Source organism: Rutidosis leptorrhynchoides, chromosome 3, assembly GCF_046630445.1.
Source record: "Rutidosis leptorrhynchoides isolate AG116_Rl617_1_P2 chromosome 3, CSIRO_AGI_Rlap_v1, whole genome shotgun sequence".
Lineage (NCBI taxonomy): Eukaryota > Viridiplantae > Streptophyta > Magnoliopsida > Asterales > Asteraceae > Rutidosis > Rutidosis leptorrhynchoides.
This window is the reverse complement of record NC_092335.1, coordinates 690,215,300-690,234,344: the sequence shown is the minus strand read 5'-3', so window position 1 is coordinate 690,234,344 and position 19,045 is coordinate 690,215,300. Positions and strand designations below refer to the sequence as shown.

The window sequence follows — 19,045 nt, the reverse complement described above, 5'->3', positions numbered from 1 at the left end:
TTCGTGATCCTCTCTTCATCCTCTACATTTTGATACCAATATCATCAAGTTTGGGTAACATTTCTAAAACTCTAGATTTCTCTAAATTCGTGTTTTTGACTTGAAAGTGTGTTAATTAGTGTTTATGGCTCATTGTGATGTCATGTATGTAATTTGTATGCTCGATTTGTTGTTTTTGGTGTAACTAGCTTGAATATGAAAATTGCTTGCTTAATCTTTGATTTTGGATGATTAAAAGTTGTTTAATTGTTAAAGTTCATGTATTAAATGTGTTACTAGCATTATTAGCTTCAAATTGATGTGTAGGTTGATTAAGAAAACTTCAAAAACATGATTATTGATTTTGAGATGTTTGACTAGGGTTTGATAGTTCTTGACATGAATTTTTGAATGCTTGAATGTCATGGAATGTTAATTGTTAGTGTTTAGTAGTAATGTATGCTTCATTACCTTCAAAACGGCATATCATATGTGTGAATTGATTTCCCGAAACTCAAAATGCAATTGATGAACTTGAAACTTTGAAAATGGACTTTTATTGTTCGCTTGATGAGCTTTCGGCTATTGTAAATGATGTTATTGTTGGACCATAAGTGCTTAGTTGTATTCCTCGTCAAAATACCTTTCCAACGATATATGATAGGCATTATAAGTGTTTGCGGGTCAAGAGTTGGGTTGGAAAAGGTTTTGGTTCGTGCATACTTTGAAAAACTGACCAGAATTCTCTGCCCAGATGGTGGCGCGGCGCGCCCCATCCCCGCGCGGCGCGCGGATTGGCCTGGTCAGATTCTGACCTCTTTGTCCCATTTCACGTGAAATGTTTGACTAGCTACCGACCTCCGATTCACATGAAACTTGTTCTAATATACTTGTATATGAATAATTAGCATAGAAAAATAGTCCGGGACCCGACCCGAACATGTTGACTTTTTCGTTGACTTTGACCCGACCAAGTTTGACTTTTTGTCAAACTTAACCAATTAATTATGCAATCTTTCTAACATGATTCCATACTTGTATCTTGCATGAAACTTGACAATTTTCTTCACATGCTACATAATCGAGTCGTGTCGAGCCATAGGACTAATTGAACATCTTTGACCCTTCGTGACTATCGTTATTGATATAACCTATATGTTTAGGTCAAGACTAGCTTTGTCTTTGCACGCGTGTACTTGTCGAAGTACTTTATTAACTCTTGCACTCAAGGTGAGATCATAGTCCCACTTTTTACTCTTTTGAACTTACTTTTGGGATGAGAAAACATAAACGATTCTTTTGAACTAAGTGAACACAAGAACGGGAAAACAAACATTCTACATACGAGTTTAGAACGAAAATCCTCAATCCGATTATCATTAGTTACATCAGATGGTGTAAGCGAGAACTTATGTTATATGGCCATATGGGTTTGACAACCCTCATCTTTGACGGTTCGCTACCGTCTACGGGTGAAATATATTTTCGGGAAACAGTGTTTGTTCTAGCACTAATTACTGGGGTATTCAACGGACGGAATGTTAAGCTTTGATAATTGGGTGCTCGTGAATATTAACTTTTAGAATGTGTTACTATTATTTCAACTTTGCAAACCTTGTGATTCGACTTACTTACTTTTACTCACTTACTTACTTAAACCTATGATTTCACCAACGTTTTCGTTGACAGATTTCTATGTTTTTCTCAGGTCTTACACGATATGTGAAACATGCTTCCGCTCATTATTTGATACTTGCATTGGATGTCGAGTATACGTGCATTTCATGGAGCGTCTTTTGACTTTACTTTAAACCGTGTCGCCTAGATTTCATTCGTATTATAACGTTGTAACTTAACTATTGGTTGAACAATTCTTGTAAACTTTGGAAACAATCTTTATTTTGAAATGAAGGCGACATATTTTGGTCAAACTTTGTCTTAAAGACTTATGACCATGCTATGGGACCTACGTAGACGACGCCGTCACTTGACGATTTGTCGGGGTCGCTACAAGTGGTATCAGAGCTTTGGTTGTAGGGATTTAGAGTTCATTTGTGTCCACCCCGAGTCATAGGGTACATAGGTGAATCTAGACTACAACCGGCATATAGACTAAAGTAGGAATTACTTGACTATTTGTGCATTTATACTCGAACTCTTCTATCATATCTAACTCGTATTCGATCTTGATCTTACGTTGATAAATTTTGTTGATGCGCCACCTTGACTTTATGAAGTAATGTTAAATGCACATGAGAATCAGGGTAATATAATTTCCGGGATTATATTACGGTGATTCACATGGACGTTCCGACATTATGACATAAAGAATTTAAGGCGAGTCAAGGAAAATTTTCTCTCTATCCTTATTCCATACTCCGGTTAGTATTGTTGAAAATACTAACCAACGATATTATTGTGTCATGAAGGAACAATGGCTCACCAAGGTCAACACAATACCCCTCTCGAAACTCTAGAACAAGCTCTTCAACGAATGATAACCACCGCCGTGGGTACGGCCGTGGCCGATCACTTTTCCAACAACACCAATCGTGGAGCCGGTAATTCAAGCGAAGGTTGCTCCTACAAGAACTTCATGAAGTACAACCCTCCCACTTTCGATGGAACCGGAGGACCGGTTGTTCTCACCCGATGGTTTGAACAAATGGAGACCGTTTTTAACACAAGCGGTTGTTGAGACCAAGATAAGGTCAAGTTTTCCACCCTCACTTTCACCGGCATTGCTCTTTCGTGGTGGAACAAGTACGTACAATCGGTGGGTATCGATGAAGCCCACACACTCTCATGGACCGAATTAAGAGAGAGAATGATCACCGAATATTTTCTGCGCGACGAGACTCGAAGGCTCGAACAGGGTCTAAGGAATTTAAGAACGGTCGGGAATGACCTCGGAGCTTATAATCAACGGTTTACCGAACTAGTCTCAATGTGTCCAAATATCATGACTCCCGAATCCCTAAGAGTCGAACTTTACATGGATGGCCTCCCTAAGAGCATTCAACACAGGGTAATGACACCTCGACCCACTAACCTACAAGAGGCTTTAACAATGGCCCGCCATACTTTAGACACGGCGAATGAAATGGAAACGCCGGCACCAATGGTCGAGAACCAATCGAGCGGCAATAAAAGAACATGGGAAGCCTCTCAATCAAGCAACCACAACCACAACAACCTCTCCAAGAAGCCTTTCGCCTCCAACGACAAGAAAGGCTATACCGGAAAACTACCTTTTTGTAACGAATGCCGCAAGCATCACTTTGAAGGATGTGGCAGGTTCCGCCACCGGCGCCAAGGAAGTGGTCACATCGCCAAACATTGTGGAAGTGCCACCCCCATCACTCAAAAGGGACCCAACCCACGAAAGTTGGTCACTTGCTACGCATGTGGCCAAACGGGACATTTTAGGAATGAATGCCCAAATAAGAAAATCAACCCCAACGCACGCCGTTGAACTTTCAACATTAACGCCTAGGATGCCCGAGACGACGATGGACTAGTCACGGGTACGTTTCTTCACAACAAACCGTATGTTTCATACTTATTCGATTCAATTACCGCTAGACGTTTTACAACCAAGACTTTGACTTGTACTCATTACATTCCACCTTTTTCCCTTAGATACTACTTAGGCAATTTAAGCGACCAACGGAAAGATATTGTGTGTCTATAAATTCTATCGGAGGATATACGTTAAGAATATTGACTTGACACCTATAGAATTAGGGAGCTCGGAACCTATTCGTTAAGGAGAAATTATTCCCCTATAGTTATGTATAGAATATTGGGAACTAAGTAATTTTCGGTTGGAAACTGATACCCTCTTCCTCGTATCCATGACCTCATGATTATTTGCACGAATCCCGTATGTTCCAAATCGACCTCCGTTCCGGTTATCATCAATTGGGGGTTAAGGGAGACGATGTCTCCTAAGCCATCTTCCGAACTCGTAACGTTAGTTGTAAATCTCTCTTAGTACCGTCGATTTATTTAGGACTCCGTCCGTATTCATGAACCTCCTAAACCACGTATGCAACTTATTTAGACAAATCTGTTATCGTATTTATGGATGACATCTTAACTTATTTAAGTAAAGAAGGAAAACGAACAACATCACCATCTTGCGCTCGAACTTTTGAGAAAAGAGCAACTCTATACCAAATTCTCCGAGTGAGAATTTCTGTTGAACGAAGTCCAATTTTCTAGACCATGATGTTAATGGTCAAGGCATTACAATCAATCTCGAAATCAAGCCACATGTAATCAGGAAACTCTACCAACTCGGACTTGTATTCGTAAAAATCTTAGATCTCGTCTGTTATTACCAAAGATTCATTTCTGACTTTTCTCGTGTTACACGACTTTTAAACTCGTTAACTCACTAAGGAAAACTTTAAACCTCTTCGTGTTCGCACCTTGAGCGTGATTCTTCACACCAACATTTCTAGTTAAAAAAAAAAAAAAATCGTATAGCAACAGATGGAACTCAAACATGGAAATATTTCTACTTGAACGCCGAAAGGCATACTCTCTCGACTCAAAAATCAACATAACTAAAATTCGTTATTTTGCACGAAGAATTCAAATACTAAATTGTGGATCCAATCAATTTCTCGTCATCCCGTACCACACTACCTACCTCTGTTATTTCACCATCACCGTCTGATATTACTGGAATTTAAGATAACACACAATCCAACGATACTTCACCCTTCTTTGACTTAACGCCCTTGTGTTCCTGATAATCGGTCAACTATTGTTCAACCCCGAACTATACAACTACGTGTACTACCTCGTTTCTCTTTCAGACTTCAACTTTTGACAACTAGAGGCACGTTATGGCAACCTCGAGATGTAAGCTCATCCTATTCTAGGTCCTCATTTCACTCCTATCTTTATCGCTCGCATTTCCGTTTAAGGAAACTCCTTGTAACATTTCTCCATGGATAGAGAAACTCCTTATATTACATTAGTATTCGCCACGAGGGTGAATAGTCCTAACGAACATTTTTCGAACCCTAACTAACTTGTTCAAACGTACCTTAAGAGATTCTATTCCAACACGGTGTATCTTTGTCAATTATTCCGTATCGAAATACTCGTTTCACTTCTAGTTTTACAAGGAACCTTGGGAACCCGCTTAGACATGAGTACCGCGTACCACCCACAAACTGGCGAACCGAGCAAACGAACGATTTACGTCTTGGAAAGACATGTCACAAACTCGTATTGTCACCTTTAGTAGATCACTCTTACAACAGTAGTTACCACTCGTGTGTTCACGCGCACTTTCCGAAACCCTATATGACCGCTAATGTCATACCCCTGTTCATTTAACCAAAGCATCAACCACCGAAATCTGAACTCCATCAAGAAACAACAATTGAGATCGTTCAAGTCCGAGAAGGGCTCGAGACAACCCATTGTCGCCAGAAGAGTTATGCCGAACTTAGATGAAAACCTCACCAAACACAGTGTGTGACCGCGTAGTATTGGGAAACCACACTTTGGAAAGGTGTAATTCATTTTGGGAAATCGAGGAAGGTTATATCCGCAATATTGAACCTTTTGAAACCTTGGGGCGTATTGGAGCCGCTTCCTACCATTTAGAACTGCCGACTCAATTAAGTTTCCGTTTACCTTACATTTCGTGTAACAAACTTAGAAACGTGTCCTGCGGAACAGGAACTTGCAATCCTTCTAGATGCACCAACTATTGATGACAAACTACTCTTCATAGGAAAACCGGCTGAACTTGTGGATCGTAAAACCAAACCTTACTACTACGTAACACCCCGACTATTCAGATTCGTGGAAATGCCTAAGGATGTATCTTCACTGCTCCGTAGATTGAACAACGCTAGGTCTCGAGTAAGAGACATCGACTACTACTTCCAACTAAATTTCGGGACGAAATTTCTTTTGAGGTGTGGATAATGTAACATCCCGTGATTTTCCGTTAAATTTATTTTAACACCGTCTTTTTTTTTATTATAATATCTTTCGTTATTCAAATTTGTATCTTTCGTTAACTAACGTTTATAATATTCTCGTTATCTAATTATAAAGTCATCCGTTACTCGAACGTTTTTAAAATATTCGTTGGGTTAATTCCCGCACCCGCTTTGAAACTCGAGGGACCGAGATTGCCAAATGGGCAAACTAGTTGACTAGGTCAACTAGTCAACCCACTTACCACATCCATTCATTTCATCTCCACCTCCCACCTTCATCCTCCTCTTTCTCTCTACTTCCCATTTTTGAACTCAAAACCCTCAAACATAAAATCATCATCTAAATCCGATTGGAGAAGCAAACATCAAAACAAATTACATTTTCGTGATCCTCTCTTCATCCTCTACATTTTGATACCAATATCATCAAGTTTGGGTAACATTTCTAAAACTCTAGATTTCTCTAAATTCGTGTTTTTGACTTGAAAGTGTGTTAATTAGTGTTTATGGCTCATTGTGATGTCGTGTATGTAATTTGTATGCTCGATTTGTTGTTTTTGGTGTAACTAGCTTGAATATGAAAATTGCTTGCTTAATCTTTGATTTTGGATGATTAAAAGTTGTTTAATTGTTAAAGTTCATGTATTAAATGTGTTACTAGCATTATTAGCTTCAAATTGATGTGTAGGTTGATTAAGAAAACTTCAAAAACATGATTATTGATTTTGAGATGTTTGACTAGGGTTTGATAGTTCTTGACATGAATTTTTGAATGCTTGAATGTCATGGAATGTTAATTGTTAGTGTTTAGTAGTAATGTATGCTTCATTACCTTCAAAACGGCATATCATATGTGTGAATTGATTTCCCGAAACTCAAAATGCAATTGATGAACTTGAAACTTTGAAAATGGACTTTTATTGTTCGCTTGATGAGCTTTCGGCTATTGTAAATGATGTTATTGTTGGACCATAAGTGCTTAGTTGTATTCCTCGTCAAAATACCTTTCCAACGATATATGATAGGCATTATAAGTGTTTGCGGGTCAAGAGTTGGGTTGGAAAAGGTTTTGGTTCGTGCATACTTTGAAAAACTGACCAGAATTCTCTGCCCAGATGGTGGCGCGGCGCGCCCCATCCCTGCGCGGCGCGCGGATTGGCCTGGTCAGATTCTGACCTCTTTGTCCCATTTCACGTGAAATGTTTGACTAGCTACCGACCTCCGATTCACATGAAACTTGTTCTAATATACTTGTATATGAATAATTAGCATAGAAAAATAGTCCGGGACCCGACCCGAACATGTTGACTTTTTCGTTGACTTTGACCCGACCAAGTTTGACTTTTTGTCAAACTTAACCAATTAATTATGCAATCTTTCTAACATGATTCCATACTTGTATCTTGCATGAAACTTGACAATTTTCTTCACATGCTACATAATCGAGTCGTGTCGAGCCATAGGACTAATTGAACATCTTTGACCCTTCGTGACTATCGTTATTGATATAACCTATATGTTTAGGTCAAGACTAGCTTTGTCTTTGCACGCGTGTACTTGTCGAAGTACTTTATTAACTCTTGCACTCAAGGTGAGATCATAGTCCCACTTTTTACTCTTTTGAACTTACTTTTGGGATGAGAAAACATAAACGATTCTTTTGAACTAAGTGAACACAAGAACGGGAAAACAAACATTCTACATACGAGTTTAGAACGAAAATCCTCAATCCGATTATCATTAGTTACATCAGATGGTGTAAGCGAGAACTTATGTTATATGGCCATATGGGTTTGACAACCCTCATCTTTGACGGTTCGCTACCGTCTACGGGTGAAATATATTTTCGGGAAACAGTGTTTGTTCTAGCACTAATTACTGGGGTATTCAACGGACGGAATGTTAAGCTTTGATAATTGGGTGCTCGTGAATATTAACTTTTAGAATGTGTTACTATTATTTCAACTTTGCAAACCTTGTGGTTCGACTTACTTACTTTTACTCACTTACTTACTTAAACCTATGATTTCACCAACGTTTTCGTTGACAGATTTCTATGTTTTTCTCAGGTCTTACACGATATGTGAAACATGCTTCCGCTCATTATTTGATACTTGCATTGGATGTCGAGTATACGTGCATTTCATGGAGCGTCTTTTGACTTTACTTTAAACCGTGTCGCCTAGATTTCATTCGTATTATAACGTTGTAACTTAACTATTGGTTGAACAATTCTTGTAAACTTTGGAAACAATCTTTATTTTGAAATGAAGGCGACATATTTTGGTCAAACTTTGTCTTAAAGACTTATGACCATGCAATGGGACCTACGTAGACGACGCCGTCACTTGACGATTTGTCGGGGTCGCTACAAAATCCATGTTTTAAAAAGACCATTTTGCCAAAAGTATATCATATGATTGATGTTGATGATCCTGTTTTAGACAAGGCAATAGGGTAAGGTGGCATGTTCTTTGACAATGTATTATTAAAATTAGGTGTTAAATTGTGTCTGTGGCATTGGTAGCTGTTCATATGGGTTGGGTAATAGTCAAAGTTGGTCAACATATCTATTTGGGTTGAAGATCTTTCAACAAATTATTTATTTGTGGTAACGTGGGAATACCAATTAGGTAAAAACTTCAGGATGACACAATTTGTCCAGGACTTGGTTTTGTAAATGTTTCTGATTAAACAATATGTTGTAATATTATAGGGGAAACAATTGTTTTAGGAGTTAACAAGACTGGGGAAATGTTGAACTTTAGTTTTTCTGAGGTTCTTTATAGCCGAAAACCTCTTGCAGGCTCCCTTTTCGTAGATGTCAAACCAAAGCGCTACATGAATAAGGTAAGCATAATTTGTCGCCATCATTGTTTGTCACCATTGATTTCTTAAAAGTCTAAATTGATATGGATTTAGTATATTAATTTATTAGTTTTTTTTTGTATTCAAACTGACACAGTGGTTCCAAAACCACAGTTGTTTGGCGGTCAGCATAGACATGCCTTACCATGATCTACTACTACTACAGCCTTCATTACTCACAACTGTTACCAATTCTGACTCTGCTCGGGCCCATTTGAGAACCATAACATCTTCTAAACACTCCAAAATAGGCCCCAATTAGATTTGGTATGCTTGTATATTGATACTTGTTTGTACTGCTGCATGATACTTTTAATTAATAGTCATCAATATTATCAACTTCATTGTAAATAAAATAGTGCTGTAATTATTCTTGTTTTGCAGGGAAGATTCTCCGATTGACAACCTTCAGTCCTCGTTCACGACCACTTTTCCAATATCGGCACTACAAGTATAACTCCCTTACAAGCTTTTTTTTTCTTTACTTTTCTTTAGGGTAAATTTCTGGGTATTTTACGAACTTAACTTTTAGTTCGTGTTTAAATCTTGTTGAAGTAGGTGAAGTTATAAGTGCAGTTCGTTTAGAAAGGTCATCATCAATTGCTAATGTAATGACAGTCTGATATAAACATAAGTTTGTAGCAGTTGTGGAAAGCCATCCTGGGATGTGGCTGTGAGCATTATAATAAAACTTATAATAGACATGTACGTCATTATCTCACTATCATTCACTTGTTCGTTCACTTCACTAGTTTATTTATAATATGAACCTATACCTGGCAAACCGGTCAGGTTGGCTAACGGGTAAAAATGATTTTGGGTTGAAATAGGTCTTGGGTCAAACAGGTCAGATTTTTGAATAGGTCCAAATGGTTCAGGTTGGGTTGTGTTGGGTCATGGGTCAATTTTTTTTTTCGTTTGTGATAGAGAGGCAACATTCGGATTAAAAGGTCTTGACATAAGAGTGAATTGTTTTGTCCCAATTTCATTGTTACATTTTCTCAGTCTCAATAATAGATTGATAGGTGGAGAGATCATATATGATATACTTATACGACATGTTATTTTTTTATTTTTTTTTTGAGTAACCACTGTCGTTTTGGAACAAAAGGTGTTCTTTTATCTTATGATTAAATCAAACATATTGTGGCAAACTGCTAATGCATTATTGTAGAATATGGTAGTGTATGCGTCACACAGTTAAGGGTATGCTTTTGGGTGGGTTTGGTAATGGCTCAAAAAGCTTTTGTTTCAATATTGTGTACATCTTTTTAGAATCGATTTGCTTTGACTTAAAACAATTGGTTATAGTCAACAGTTGGTACTCCTATATGTTTTTATGTTTTGCGTGTTGATATTGCATGCCTTCATTAATGCTCCTTAGTGCAAGCAAAGCTGTTGTAGCAGTGTGTTTTTGCGCTTTCTTTGTCTCGAATGTTATTTTAGTCTTGATATGTTGATATGTTGGATTATCTATAAATATTTAATGTTTTTTAATTTATGAGAACAATTTATTAAAATATAATTATTTTTTAATTTATATTAATTTTTAGTAGAAATTATTAATTGGATGTCCATAATCATATTAAATAAAAACTGAATCCGATAAAACTACTAAAAATTTGAATTAAATAAAAACGAGGACCGAATATATGGATCCAATAATCCGATACGAGGCCAAATAATCAAACCGATCCGAATACTTGAATAGTAAAAGAAACCGAACCGGACCTGAATATCTGAATCGGATCCGAATATCGATTCGAAACCTATTCGGAATTACTCTGACTTGATAGGACCCATTTTGTGGTTTTAATACTATGACTTGATAGGACGTCATATAAGTAACGTATCACTATATATTAGGACTTATTTTGTGATTTTAATGTTTAATAAAATATTTGTATTAGGACCTTTTTTAATGGTAACAACCTTGAAAATCATTGTATTAGGACTCGGTATGTGGTACTAAAGTAACATATCATTATATATTAGGACCCATTTTGTGGGTTTAAGGTTTAAGATATTTATATTAGGACTTTTTTTACTGGTGCTAACCTTAAAAATTATTATATTAGGATCTTTTTATATGGTACTAAAGTAACATTTGTGCATATTAGGACCTTTTTTCTTTGTACTAAACACGGATATCGATACATTATGACCTTTTTTATTGGTACTAATGTAGTATTTTTTTATGATAGGACTCTTATTTGGGTACTAACATAATAATGAGACCATTTTTGTTAGTCCTTAAGAAATATAAAACTTAAATAGGACCCTTTTGTTGGTACTAATATAATCTTTTTTTACTTTTGGGACCCTTTTGTATGTCTCAAATAAAAAAAAGTCACTCGATATGTACTTGTAAGGACTTTTCTATGTGGTCGTTAATTATATTATAGGACCCGATAATTGGTTTCATAATCTTATTACCTTTTAGAACACTTTTTTGCGTCTATACTTTATACGACCGCCTTAGTTGGTACACATCTCCTGTTGGTCCTATCAGGCCAAAAGGTCCTATAAAGTGACATTATATGACCAATTTGGGTGTCCTATATGTACACTTTTGTTGTAGTGAGCTTCAAAGGATCATTGGATAGTTTGAAAGTTCTTGAAGCAGAATCATGACACGAAAACAAGTTCAAGTAAGATTTCCAATGGAAATAAGATTGTTATAGTTATAGAAATTGAATCAAAGTTTGAATATGAGTATTACCTTGTATTAGAAAGATATCTTACTATAAATAAGAAAGATTTCTTGAGGTTGGATGATCACTTTACAAGATTGGAAGTAAGCTAACAAACTTGGAAGTATTCTTGATTTTATGAAACTAGAACTTATAGAATTTATGAAGAACACTTAGAACATGAAGATAGAACTTGAGAGAGATCAATTTGATGAAGAAAATTAATGAATGAAAGTGTTTGTAGGTGTTTTTGGTCGTTGGTATATGGATTAGATATAAAGGATGTGTAATTTTGTTTACATGTAAATAAGTCATGAATGATTACTAATATTTTTGTAATTTTATGAGATATTTCATGCTAGTTTCCAAATGATAGTTCCCACATGTGTTAGGTGACTCACATGGGCTGCTAAGAGCTAATCATAGGAGTGTATATACCAATAGTACATACATCTAAAAGCTGTGTATTGTACGAGTACGAATACGGGTGCATACGAGTAGAATTGTTGATGAAACTGAACGAGGATGTAATTGTAAGAATTTTTGTCAAGTAGAAGTATTTTGATAAGTGTCTTGAAGTCTTTCAAAAGTGTATAAATACATATTAAAACACTACATGTATATACATTTTAACTGAGTTGTTAAGTCATCGTTAGTCGTTACATGTAAATGTTGTTTTGAAGCCTTTAGGTTAATGATCCTGTTAAATGTTGTTAACCCATTGTTTATTATATCAAATTAGATGTTAAATTATTACATTATCATGATATTATGATATATTAATATATCTTAATATGATATATATACAATTAAATGTCGTTACAACGATAATCGTTACATATATGTCTCGTTTCGAAATCATTAAGTTAGTAGTCTTGTTTTTACATATGTAGTTCATTGTTAATATACTTAATGATATGTTTACTTATCATAATACCATGTTAACTATATATATATCCATATATATGACATCATATAGTTTTTACACGTTTTAACGTTCGTGAATCACCGGTCAACTTGGGTGGTCAATTGTCTATATAAAACCTATTTCAATTAATCAAGTCTTAACAAGTTTGATTGCTTAACATGTTGGAAACACTTAATCATATAAATATCAATTTCATTTAATATATATAAACATGGAAAAGTTCGGGTCACTACAATTAGTTAGAAAGGGCCACCCATGCCCTTATGGCAGTGGGTTTCCCATCAACGCCAACAACTGGCAACTCCACCCATTGTCCTTTAGATCCAGAAGGACCTTCAGGATTTTGAACACCCTTAACTTCTGATTTAGGTTTCCAAACTGTGTTTTTCGGTAATGGTTTTCTATAGTAATCATTAGTTTGAAAAATCTTTGTTTCATTTGTTTTCACAGAAGAAGATTTAAACACTCGTGAAGGTGATCTCCTATTAAAGGAACGATTTGGACTAAGATCAACCTTCCTTCTGGGTGTCTGTCGAATGGGTCTACAATTCACAGCCCTGTGTCCCAACATCTCACAATTGAAGTAGTTAACATTATCAAAATCATGAGAATTAAACAATTTGCGTCTAATCGGTGAATACTGTCTCCTAGGCGGTTCAGCATGTTGTCTAGTCGTAGGGGGTGACAAGACTTGTTGCTTAAAGTCTGTCGACGACTAGGCGGAACATATTTGGACACATTACCAGAATTGGAACTCTCACCTTTTGGTGGTTGTTCTACCTTAGGACCTGTTCCGTCTAACATTCCCTTACTGACAAACTTAGGTGACACTCCTTGAGTGTTCTTCTGCTTATTTTGTTTAGGAGTCACAGTGCTCTTAGACTGAGCCTTTTGACTTTCAGTCACCTTACTAGCATTAGCAGGATTTTTCATGATGGTAATCGGTTTAGTGACAAGCTTAAAAGGTTTGCTGTCTTTCTCAGTGTCGATATCAGTATCTGACTCTGTTTCATAGACAACATCTATAGGTTTCTTTGACTCAACCACCTTACTAGAACTCTTAACAGGTGTTTTCTTAGGCTTACCATATCCTGGTTCTACAACCGGACCCTTACATTTCTCAACTGGTTTGTTAATATACTCACCCATAAGTGGTGGGGAAACCTGGTCATAACCTAAACCCTACTGGTTAGGATGATTAAGAGTCTGTTTCACAAAAGACATCCTCTGCCAATTGTCAATCCTAGCTTTCTCAGACTCATATTTCAACTTAAAGGAATCCTTTTCTGCCTTAAGAGTCTCTATCTGTCCCAAATACATAGTAATCACTTTTCCATCATCTATAACAGTTGATTTTAAGTGACCTACCTGATTTTCTAAAGGCTTAATCACATCAACATAGTATTTCTGTTTATTAAGGTAGAAAAGTGCATCCTCATAGTTCTTTTTATTAGTCTGATTCTCTAAGCTTAGGTTCTTAAGATCAATTCTAAGCTTAGGGCAGGTCTCACATGTAACAGATATCTCATTAAGCTTATTGATAATACATTCAAGCCTCTCAATTTCCTGTTCATAACTAATGCATTCAGAACAATTAGAAACTGAGTCATTACATACCTTATCATTACCGGACGTGTTAGCCATGAATGCATAGTCATTTCTTCCAACCTGAGAATCTGCATCTGATTTTGATTTGGACTCTGAGCTCGTACTATCCTAGTAATCAGCCTCATAACCTCCTTTACCCTCACCTTGATATGAACAAACTGGACTCTGAACCGTAACAATCTTCTCATCACCACTCTTAAGATCACAGTTGAGCAAATGCTCCAGCTCTTTCCTGAACCAAGTACCAACATGACAACTCATCCATTCCTCTTCATCAGACGAATCAGTAGTAAACTCAAGATCTGATAAGTCCTTAGCTTTGCAAAACTTATCATACAACTGATCCTCTTCCTGAAGCACAGTTTCATAAGCTCTTCTGCTCTCTTCAACCTAGCATCACATTTGCACACATAGCATGTGCAATTTAGATTATCCTTACCAGTACAACCTGCATTTTTTCGAACAATTCTTTCTTCTTCAATTTCGGCTTCACTTTTACCTACAAACACAACGTTAGCTTTCTGTGTATCTACCAAGATGGACCAGTCACATACTTCATCAGCATACGTTGTAGTCAAAGCCTTAGATTAAACAGAACCCGAAGATTCTTTCTCTACAATTACATGTTGTGGAGTAACTGAGATGGTTGTATTGTGAAAAGGATCATGAAAACCGGGCTTGGGTGGTCTCGTGCAAGTTTTCTTAAAGTGACCATATTCATCACAATTGTAGCACCTAAACTTTGACATGTCAAAACCAAACTTTGAATCGTGATTTAAACTCAACGACCTTTGTCCTGTTCTCTTCAAGTACTTTCTAGCACATCTCACAATGCTACCCATACAGTAGAGTATATCCATCCTCTCAAGCTCGTCCTCATCAATCTGATCATAGTCTTTGTTTTGAAGATGACTATTAAGCACTTATCTACTAATCATATCGTTGTATGAGTTAACAACGATAGCTGCCAAAGCCATATCTTCCTGAATAGATTCGATAGATCTCTTCTTGATATTCTCAGTTTGAAACACAGGAGTCTGAGTCTGAGTCTGAGTCTGAGTCTATTGAATCAGAGAAGCCTCGATCATCTTAATTGTAGAATTCTGAGCTTGTAATTTAGCATTAAAGTAGCCGGACTGAGACGATGGTGCAGACATTTGTGAAGCATTGGCTGTTATGTATGCTGTCTATAGTGGAGCATGAGTACCAGAAGATGTCCCAATAATGGATGCCGCAGTAGCTACAGAACCAAGTCTCTTTCTCTTTGCTTCATCCTGAATGTCATTCTCCATCAACTTCGAAGTAAAAGCTGTCAGTGTTAACGTACGACCTGATGAACTGTACCTGTTCTGAATCTTTTCTATCTCATGATCCTACTTTTCTGGAAGACCATCTTTCAACACCCTGACTGCCTTATCATCAGGCACCTCAATCCCATAATCTGCCATCTCTGCAACCAATAACCGATATCTCTCCAAAGTATGTCCTAGAGATTCTGATGGAAGAGCTGCAAACACCCTCCATTCATCCTTCAAAACCTTACCCTTAGTCGCACGATAAGTAGCTGTACCCTCTGTTGCAGATTAAAGAGCCAACCAGATAGTATACGAGGTTTTGTTTCTGTTTTTAAATTGCTGAAAAATCTCCTTAGACAAAGCTTGGGTTAGCTGAGCATAACATCTACACTCAAGATTGTACTCTTCATGCTCTATAGGACTAAACTGTGTAGTTTCTTTGGGTTCACCATCTGCTCTGCATGGCCATACATACGGATTCTCAATACATTTCCAAAGTCTAGAATCGACACCGTTTAAGTAAATAACAAACCTAACTTTCCAGTCTAAAAGTTTTTAAGATTGTCAAGTTTAGGTACTTTATTTGATGAACCAGATTCACTTTCATTAAGTAATAGTTTTTGTAGTCCAGCTAATGCACTGTATTCATTTGTCACTTGTTCGTTTGTGTCAGACATTTTAACTGATTGAGTATTAAATTAAATGTAGTTATAAGATTCTGTCTCAAAAGAGGATTGGCCGACGGACAAGACAATCGGTCGGAGGTCTAGGACAATCTGTTGGAGGTCTATGACTAACGGCCGATGGTGTTAACTTTGGAACTGAATCTTAGAATTAAGACCTTCGGTCGATGGAAGCTACTATCGGTCGATGGTAGTAGACGGTCGGTCGATGGTCATGAGACGAACAGCCGATGGTAAAGACAAACGGTTCTATGATATGAAAAACTGTCCTCCAGTTCAATATGAGACGATCGGTCGATTGTGTCTGACGAACGGTCGAGGGTCGGGACTAACGGACGATGGTCAAAGACGATCGGCCGAGGGTAGTTCTTACGAATACTGGCAGGAAAAACTAGGGTTTTCACTAAAACTTCAATTTTGATCAAATTTTGACGTTCTAGACTTAAACCAAACCGGTAGAAACCTAGAAAATACACCCAAAGACACAAAAACACGAGATTTGAACGTAAAAATATCAACTTTTAATCAAAAACCCGTTTTGACCAAAAACCCTAAAATTGAAAACAAATAATTCGACTCAAAAACGTTTAGATCAGCAAGCCTAGGCTCTGATACCACTTTGTAGATGATCTGGGACCATAGATCAAACGCTATACCTAGATTAAGGGCGAAAAACAATAAACTAGGATGACTCGAATACGAGTTTCACTTTGGGATCAATCTAACCAACTATTTGTTAATATAATCGATGCCTAGATGATTGTATTCGGTTGAGGTATGGTCTGGGACAATAGTAACAGCGAATAACGACGGCTAGAGGGTGTAGGGTGTGTAACCTAACAATGTAACCCAACACCCATATTTATATATAGTTACAGCGACCATCGGCCGGTGGTCTCTGACCTACGGCCGATGGTGATAGTCCCTCGACCGATGGTCTCTACCATCGGTCGATGGTCTGAGCTGCCAACCAAACAGCTCGAACCATTTTACGTCATTGCTTAATCAATTCAAACACACAGTATCAATGACTATGTTTATACACGACTGAAATGTAAACGATAATACCAATAGAACTTATTACATGATAGAACTCGGGATTATGCACCAACAGAAACTCGTCGTTAATAATGAAAACTGGAGATGGTCTAAGGAAGAGATTGAAAATATGATAATAGATGCTGAGAAGAACAAACTTGAGGATCAAGAATTCATGAGAAAGATGAATGCGTACAATGCATTAGAGGATTGCGTGTACAACATGAAGAGTAAACTCAATGAATACAATATCAAGAACGAATCAGAAGTGGAATCAAATAGTATTAAGGAAATTAAGAATGCCATTGCTGACATGACCAAGTGGCTCGAGGACAACCGTGTTGCACCTATTGAAGAGCTTGAACGAAAACAAGTATTGCTACAGTTTGCTTGTGTATCCCTGATCTAGTTTTCACATAATGCATGCTTTTAAACTTTGGGATTTTGTAAGCAACTATTTACAAATTGGCTTGACTTGCTGTTCCAACAGATATTGGGCCTTAAAGTGCGCCTGTAAATATATAAAATAACACAAGTAATATGTTACACATTGGTATGTCTTGATGTTGAAATGGAGTTACAATTGGAGTTGTAATCTGTTAAGGTTTTGGTCCTTTTGTACATAGATGTAGGTGTTAATTATATTTTCTAATCTTTACAACATTGTAAATTTTTCTGGCCAAGTTCTCTATAGCCTGTGCAATACATATTCTTCAAAATAAACTAATAGTTCTAAACTATAGAAGGCTTTATATGGTGTATGTACATGTTTATATAATTTGTCAAACTATTCGACTTTTAAGTTCTTAACACCAGAGGTTACAACCTAATTTCATGTATGTTTCCTTGACCCTTGTCATTTAAAATTAAAGCCCAACAACATAAAATGTCAACGGAATACTTATGGACCTTGCTGAGGTATAATCAAGAGAAGGCTTTATGTGATGTACATTAGATTTTAGCAATCCTATTGATAATCTTATTGATAGTGCTCTAAATGAACATATATTTAGTATCAATATCCTTCCAATATGTAAAGCTTTTAGTTGCAATTATTCTATTTTCAAGTAATATTCATTTAAATAAATAAGTGCGAAGACAAAAGAAGAAAACGACGATTTGAAGACGCAAATGACCAAAAAGCTAAAACGTACAAGTTACAATCCAAGTGGTTCAATTTATTGATGAGAAACGTCTAAAAATTACAAGAGTATAAGTTGCGGAATGCAAAGTACAAGATATCTAAGCATACGAAAAGGCGTTCGAAAATCCAAAACCGAGACATGAACCGAGCATCAACGCGCGAGTCAACGGATCTAAAGTTACAAGTCAACTATGTACATGAATATAATATAATATATATATATATATATATAAATTATATAAAATTATATATATTATATTATATAATTAAATATTATGTCGACAAACTAAAAAACAAATCAATGTGAGCTGGCTAGCTTGCCCATGCGAGTGCATGGGAAATACACTGAAATCTCATGCGAGTGCATGAGCTTCAGGATCCAAAAAAGTTGTATAATTGGCCAGTTTTCTGACGAGAACAAACACCTTTTTCAATCTTTCTTTCTCTCTATGTAATATATATTTATAAGTATAATTTTAATTATAATTAAGATTAATAATAAGTTATGGTTTAGTTGGGTTATTGTAAGAAATGTTTTATGGGTTTTAAAGTCGAAACTCTGTCCGTGTAACGCTACGCGATAAATAATCACTGTAAGCTATGTTCTTCCTTTTTAAATTAATGTCTCGTAACTAAGTTATTATTATGCTTATTTGAGCCGAAGTAATCGTGATGTTGGACTAAATATTAAGACGGGGTTATTGGATTTTGTACCATAATTAGGGTTTGGACAAAAGACCGACACTTGTGGACATTGAACTATGGACCATTAATAGATGGGGGGTATTGTCTAATCGAATGACAACTCATTGGAATCTGTCGAACCTATCTTCA

At 36.6% G+C, this 19,045-nt stretch overlaps 1 pseudogene; it reads left to right on the top strand.

Annotated features, from left to right (window-relative positions):
* The window catches only part of LOC139902734 (heat shock cognate 70 kDa protein-like), an 86,417-nt pseudogene extending 68,941 nt beyond the window's left edge, over positions 1 to 17,476 (top strand).
* The last annotated feature ends 1,569 nt before the right edge of the window (positions 17,477 to 19,045 follow it).